A 7573-nucleotide genomic window follows, 5' to 3' on the forward strand; every position below is an offset into this window, starting at 1 on the left:
AAGGACTCTGGACTCTGAACAGAAGCTGAACTTTGACCTGTATGCACATTTTCCAAGTGGATATGTATGAAGATATGCTTACCTCATCCATGTGTTGGACATTGATGACACCAACACAAAAATGAACTTGTAGAAGACAAAGTTCCAGAACTTATCCTTGAGCTGCGTCTGCTCCGAAACACGCAGTTCACCAAACATGCTCTGCTGAATGGACTTCCCCAGCAAAACAAGCAGACAGTATGCCATGTTGATCAGGGTCTGCAAAACAAAGAACCACAAATTACAATGTCAGGCATTAGCTGCGGTTCAGATACAATGTTGCTTCAATCAGTGGTATGTGCAACTATAATGGCTGATCATTCAATGCTTAGACACAAGTCATAGAAAAAAAACAAAGAGAAACATAGAATAATGCAAAAAACAACGATTAAACAAGGATGCAGGTACAAAAGCTGTGTTAAAATGCAAAAATAGGCAGTGCATTGCTAATCAGTCATGGCAGTGGTTCAGTACTTACCCACACACACAGGGGTTCATGAATCATGAATGCCAAGGTCTTCACAAACTTTGACTGGACAGTTGAAACTGGAAGGCCCTGGTGCCACATCTTTGTATCACTGTAGTAAATACTGGGTGCAAAGAACACACTCGAGCTTGCACTGTTGCTATGGGTGCTAAAGTAATCAAGGTCTACAGCAGAGACTGTTGTTGGCCAGTACAGAAAGTCTGATTTCAGCTTGTGCTTCATGAAGTTCTGTAGCAGGGCTTGCTGGGTTGTGATAAGAGCTAAGAAACAATAAATATTCTTTGGAAGATGTCTTCAGGGCATGCTCTGGTCTGTCAGACCATGGTAGCAAGCAGAGCTTCTCAATGCCCTCTGTAAATGTCACTTGGGACACACGCATCCTTCTCAAATCGTTCTTGAGTAGTGACTGCAAAGTACACTGAACAAAGCAAAAGAGCCACACTGATAGCAGTGTATGCTGGCAAATTTGGAAGAGGAAGGCGATCTAGCCACAGAGCAGGCATCCTTAGTTTAAGCCAGCTTTGTATCACTTGTTTTGCAAGGATGGTGACAGACTCCAACTCTGGCTAGCACCATTCATTAAATGCCTGAAACAGACCATGTAAACCATCATTCATCATCAGAAGTGCACTGAGCAGCCAAGCTACAGATGCACAGAATTTGACAAGGGATCATGTGCAAAAAAGAATAGTGGGTTCCTAACTGCACCATAATTGAGGCCTATGCAATTAGCAGCAGTATTACTGAGCAATGAGCATGAACATTAATGACCCTGATTATATAATCACATGTGTCAAACCTAGAATGCACACAAACCTAGAACAGACACAGGTTGTCCCTAAAAACAGGGTGTAGGACAACTGAAGCTCATTCTTTAACTATCCCTATCAGGAACTCATCCCTTTCAGAAGCTTCCTCTGTGTGTGAATTTGCCCAAACTATCACTTCTTATTCCTACAAAATCATCCAATGACACTTTTCAGTCAGTCAGAATGTGCTTCTTGTTGACAAAATCCAATATAAGTAATTCTGCTTCACAAAACTTGGTTACAAGTTAGTTTACTCCAGAGGGCAGAGCTACTTGAAATTACGGTAACTGCCGTTCACAGATTAACTTTTGGGTGAACTTGACCATTTGACGTCCAAAAGTAATATCGAATACGTTCCTAAACCCATGCCAAAATCTCCCACGATTCACCGGTTGTGGGAGTGGGGAAGGCTCTACGGTGAAGAGCTTTCCGGAGTCTGAACGTGTAGTCTACATCCTCATTTCGGCATCGATGCCTTCTTTTCCACGTATCGCCACCGGTCCCAAGTTAAAATATGGCAAGCCTGGGGAGTCCAGGACTCCAGTAATATCCAAATCAGCACCACACCCTCAATGCACATCACAAACAACCCACATGTACGCGAACGACCGCTCCCACAACCGCACTCCTCACCAAGCACAGGCAACCACGCAGACCCCGCTTGCCCGCCCCCACCACAAGAATTCACGCGTGGCGCAGTTTGGCCCCGCGTGCTTATGGGCAGTAATGTTGGTGAGTTTCGGCCGGCTAGAACTCTCAGGTTTATCTTGAGATATTTCATCGGAAAAGTCTCTAGGAATTTGGAAACATGCATACGCCCGAAAAACGGAATGGCCAAAACGGGGGGGGGGGGGGGGGAGGAAGAAGGGCAAAATAGCCGACTTAACCTGTCACCACCCCATGCTCCGCACCTATGGCACCGACCGATACTACATCTCCATTCGATGTCATTTGGTCGATAACCAATCACAGGTATATGGTGACCCTGGGTCAGGTCCAAGGTCACCAACAATACAAAAAGGAAGAAGGTTCCAGACAACCTCCTTGCTCCGCGCCCACAGCACTGCTCAGCATAATAACTTAGTGACCTTGGGTCAGGTCGGAGGTCGCCAAAAATAAAACAGGGAACATGGGGTTGTACACAATCCCCACGGTGGTGTCGGCCATTCTTGGTAACGTTCGACCTGACCCAAGGTCACCATGTTCTGGAGAAGGTTGGTTATCGACCAGTGTGGGCTTCGTGCTCATCTGTGCTACAGGCTCGGAGCATAAAATTATCTGCCAACTAACTTTAGGTGGTTTCGGCCGTTTTTTGGTGACCTGTGACTTGACTGAAGGTCACCATGTTCGGGAAACAACAGGCTATCGATGATTGCACATCGATTGGTGGAGATCTTGTGACGATTGGTTCCATAAGCTCGGAGCATAGGGTCGTCTGTAAACTAATCTTGGGTTATTTTGGACCTTTTTGTTGACATTTGACCTGGCGCAAGGTCATCATGTTAAGAAAGGATACGAAAGCAATCATTATGCATCGGCTGGTCAAATTTTGTGCCCATCAGTCCCATAGGTTCGGGCATGGTGGGGCTGTCTGCAACTTTATTTCTCCGGTTTTTGGTATTTCTGATGACCTTTGACCTGACCCAAGGCCACTTCAGTATAAACTGATAGGATATCGACTATGGCACATCGGTTGGCGAATATTTTATGCTGATCAGTGTCATGGGCTCAGAGCTTGGGGCTGCCAACAGATTTGGTCAACTGTTTAGTCCCTCTCGCAGCTGGGCGCGAAGGAGGTCGCTTAGCAGACGTTTGTGAATGTGCCTGATCTGGGCCGCGCTCTACTCTCAAGTCCACCCTGCGGAAGGCTCGTATCCGCCGTGCTCGGGGGTATGATATTTGCTGAGTCAAAGGAATGTTTTCTTAAGCCATATTGGACGTTAGCTCGATTAGATAATGTGTACCAAATCTTGTCAAGACGTTATATGGGTAAATGTGACCCATTGCCAGACCGGTTTTTCGTTGTCATTGATTTAAAAAAGGAAATTTGCATGCTGGGATGGTAATTGTTAGTTGAAATGTTTTTGCCATTTCATGATGGTCAAGCTTCCCCGGGTTTTGACGCATGTGCCAGGTATGCTGAATGGTGTCCTCAGTAGCTCAGTGGGAGCGGTTCTTCATCAAATAGATGGAGTACTGTGGTGTTGCTATATATTTTCATAGTTTTCTCTTAGAACACATATGGATCAATTTATATGCATATCTTAGACAAACTTTGCTAATTTTGTCATTTGCAGGTTATAGCTGTATCACCTCAAATATCTTAACAACTGAGACCGCAAAGACACATGTAGCATTGAATGTGTCCAGTGTTAAAGGATCATCTCAGCAACAATTTCAGTTCATGCATGCAACTGATTTGTGCCCATAAGGCTTTGGTGCACTGTCACCATCAGTTTAAGTGCACAGAGGCTGCCAGTGCCAAAAAATTGATGCTTCATAGCTAAGTTCAAGGAAAAATACTCCCAATGTTTCAAGTAAAAGTAGTTTGCAAATTTAGCGCAATCTGGCCAGGCCTATGTTAGGCACATGAGAGTGGATAGCTCAGCACACTGATATCACAGAGGCAACCATCACATTGAATATGTATTTTTCAAATTGGCTAGCAAGGTGCATATATATTATGGTTAAATTTGATGGCAGTTTTCAGAACTGCTGTGATGGCTTTTTAGTCATTCATGAAGGCTAGCCATAAGAAGTGACAGTGACACTAATTATTTGACCCTTTCTCAGGCTGAAAACTGGTCATGGAGATTTTGAACCATCAATGTAAGTTGCAACTTGTTGAGATGTATGAATGATAACTACCCATGGGTCTGCTTTTTGGGGAGCTGCTCTCCAATGTGTTCATTATGACTCATAGGATGTGACATATCACTGTGTCATGCACTGTGTGTTGTGAGAGTGAGCAAAGATAGCTTCAAGAACAATTGAACATTGCTGGTCACAGCTAGTTTGATTAAGGCATTAAGGTATAAGTACAGCTTATTTATCATTTACTGGATGCTGATTGGATTGCAAATGTAGGTTAGCATTTGCTTGTTGCATGCAAATTATAAATGTGATGGTCACTCACTGTATCTCCATGCATACCAGTATACCACACAACCTGAGTCGCATGTTCCTTATGCCAAAAAATTATGTGAAGCTGATGGGGCAATGACAGCTAAACAGCTACACACCATGGCTCATTCATGCCAAAAATAGCTCGGTGAAATATGATTTGGTAAGAATGATGTGTCACAAATGCCAGTTTTACACTGAGTATCCTTTGCTCATATTTTTGCCTGACTTAATCAGCTACTATAATCTGTATAAGTTTACCCTCCAGGATTGCCCCGAGTTCCAGCCCGTGCAACTTACCCATGTCACCAAACCACCCGTCCCATTCTTCAGACAGCAGCCGACAACGGGTGTGTGGTCTTGACCAACTGCTGCAAAAGCCAATCGTGTCTGGGCGGCACCTGCGCGAAGTGGATGGCCGACTGGAGGCGGCGCCAGCTCCGGTACGTGCTGTCCGCCATCCCACTAACAGCTACCAGAAGCCCTCTGCTGTCGTCCCGCTAACAGCACGTACCAGGAGCCCTCGACCGCCACCCCGCTAACAGCATGGTACCAGGAGCCCTCTACCCCCATCCTGCTAACGGCGCGGTACCAGGAGCCTTCCGCTGTCGTCCCGCTAACAGCACGGTACCAGGAGCCTTCTGCTGTCGTCCCTCTAACAGCATGGTACCAGGAGCCCTCTACCCCCATCCCGCTAACGGCGCGGTACCAGGAGCCTTCCGCTGTCGTCCCGCTAACAGCACGGTACCAGGAGCCTTCTGCTGTCGTCCCTCTACAGCATGGTACCAGGAGCCTCTGCTGTCATCCCGCTAACCCATGGTACCAGGAGCCCTCTACCCCCATCCTGCTAACAGCACGGTACCAGGAGCCTTCTGCTGTCGTCCCCTAACAGCATGGTACCAGGAGCCCTCTACCCCATCCTGCTAACGCGCGGTACCAGGCCTTCTGCTGTCGTCCCCCTAACAGCACGGTACCAGGAGCCTTCTGCTGTCGTCCCCTAACCATGGTACCAGGAGCCCTCTACCGCCATCCCGCTAACGGCGCGGTACCAGGAGCCTTCTGCTGTCGTCCCGCTAACAGCACGGTACCAGGAGCCTTCTGCTGTCGTCCCTCTAACACATGGTACCAGGAGCCTTCTCTGTCGTCCCTCTAACAGCACGGTACTAGGAGGCCTCTACCGCCATCCCGCTAACGGCGCGGTACCAGGAGCCTCTGCCGCCATCCCGGTAACAGCGTGGTACCAGAGTCCTCTCTGCCGCCATCTCGCTAACAGCACGGTACCAGGAGCCTTCTGCTGTCGTCCCTCTAACAGCATGGTACCAGGAGCCCTCTACCCCCATCCCGCTACGGCGCGGTACCAGGAGCCTCTGCTGTCGTCCCGCTAACAGCACGTACCAGGAGCCTTCTGCTGTCGTCCCCCTAACAGCATGGTACCAGGAGCCTTCTGCTGTCGTCCCTCTAACAGCACGGTACTAGGAGGCCTCTCTACCGCCATCCCCTAACGGCGCGGTACCAGGAGCCCTCTGCCGCCATCCCGGTAACAGCGTGGTACCAGAGTCCTCTGCCGCCCCATCCCGCTAACGGCGCGGTACCAGAGCCTTTCTGCTGTCGTCGTCCCTCTAACAGCATGGTACCAGGATCCGTCTACCGCTATCCCGCTAACACACGATACCAGGAGCCTTCTGCCGCCATCTCGCTAACAGCACGTACCAGGAGCCTTCTGCTGTCGTCCCGTAACAGCACGGTACCAGGAGCCTCTGCTGTCGTCCCTCTACAGCATGGTACCAGAGCCTTCTGCTGTCGTCCCTCTAACAGCACGTACTAGGGCCTCTAACCGCCATCCCCGCTAACGGCGCGGTACCAGGAGCCTTCTGCTTCGTCCCGCTAACAGCACGGTACCAGGAGCCTTCTGCTGTCGTCCCTCTAACAGCACGGTCCACTACTAGGAGCCTCTACTGCCATCCCGCTAACGCGCGGTACCATAGCCCTCTGCCGCCATCCCGGTAACAGCGTGGTACCAGGAGCCATCTGCTGTCGTCCCCTCTAACAGCATGGTACCAGAGCCCTCTACACCCCTATCCCGCTAACGGCGCGGTACCAGAGCCTTCTGCTGTCGTCCCGCTAACAGCATGGTACCAGGAGCCGTCTACCGCTATCCCGCTAACAGCACGATACCAGGAGCCTTCTGCCGCCATCTCGCTAACAGCACGGTACCAGGAGCCCTTCTGCTGTCGTCCCGCTACAGCACGGTACCAGGAGCCTTCTGCTGTCGTCCCGCTAACAGCACGGTACCAGGAGCCTTCTGCTGTCGTCCCTCTAACAGCACGGTACCAGGAGCCTCTACCGCCATCCCGCTAACACCCGGTACCTGTGGCCCTTCTCGCTCTCGCATCGCGCTGCGGTACCTCCACGTTGTTGGGATAGTAATACCAAACAGCAAAGAAACTGTCAGTCCTATTGCCCTAATGTCGTTCACCCGCGCTATTTATAGCTGATGGTGTGATTGGGGTTTTAGGGCGCGTCGACTCTAGGGTCATTTTGCGCCCACTATTGTAGCTGACAGTACAAAGGACCAACACATGGCAGAGGATGGTAGTGAGCGGCGGCGGCCTGCAGCCACGCCCCGTATTACATGAGGATGGTGGTGGGCGGGCGCCGGCCGGCAGCCACGACCCCGTATCACATGAGGATGGCGGTAGGCGACGGCGGCCGCAGCCACGACCCCGTATTACATGAGGATGGTGGTGAGCGGGCGGCGGCCTGAGCCACGACCCCCGTATTACAGAGATGGTGGTGAGCGGCGGCGGCCTGCAGCCACGCCCCCGTATTACATGAGGATGGTGGTGGCGGGCGGCAGCCTGCAGTGACGTCCTGTGCTGCAGCGTGCTGACGAGCTGAGCGTGACGATACGCCGGACGCCGGGCGCTCCTCCATGGCCGGCATGGAGCACGTGTTCCTTCCCACCCAGGAGACGGCCGCGCGCGCCTGCTGGCCAGCTGGTAAGCACGCTGGGCCCAGCGGTCCAGTGTGGGGCCTCTAGCCGCCGACGCAAGAAACCCTCGCGTGCAGTTGGGCTTTTCTTTTCGAGTGCTTGATCGAGACCGAGCCTGATGTC

At 50.7% G+C, this 7573-nt stretch overlaps 1 protein-coding gene and 1 long non-coding RNA gene across 2 annotated transcripts in view; one reads left to right on the plus strand and one right to left on the minus strand.

The window, feature by feature from the left end:
• LOC119105256 (E3 ubiquitin-protein ligase AMFR) overlaps window positions 1-7573 on the minus strand; it is a 97059-nt gene that overhangs the window by 85527 nt on the left and 3959 nt on the right. The gene's annotated exons all lie outside the window — the stretch shown is intronic.
• Window positions 3128-7392, plus strand: LOC119105258 (uncharacterized). Its single transcript, XR_005095036.1, has 4 exons — window positions 3128-3225; window positions 4129-4164; window positions 4792-4901; window positions 7341-7392. It is a non-coding gene; the product is annotated as an uncharacterized LOC119105258 (long non-coding RNA).

The sequence above is a fragment of the Pollicipes pollicipes genome, unplaced genomic scaffold, assembly GCF_011947565.3.
Source record: "Pollicipes pollicipes isolate AB1234 unplaced genomic scaffold, Ppol_2.1 Scaffold_6138;HRSCAF=7277_pilon_pilon_pilon, whole genome shotgun sequence".
Classification (NCBI taxonomy): domain Eukaryota; kingdom Metazoa; phylum Arthropoda; class Thecostraca; order Pollicipedomorpha; family Pollicipedidae; genus Pollicipes; species Pollicipes pollicipes.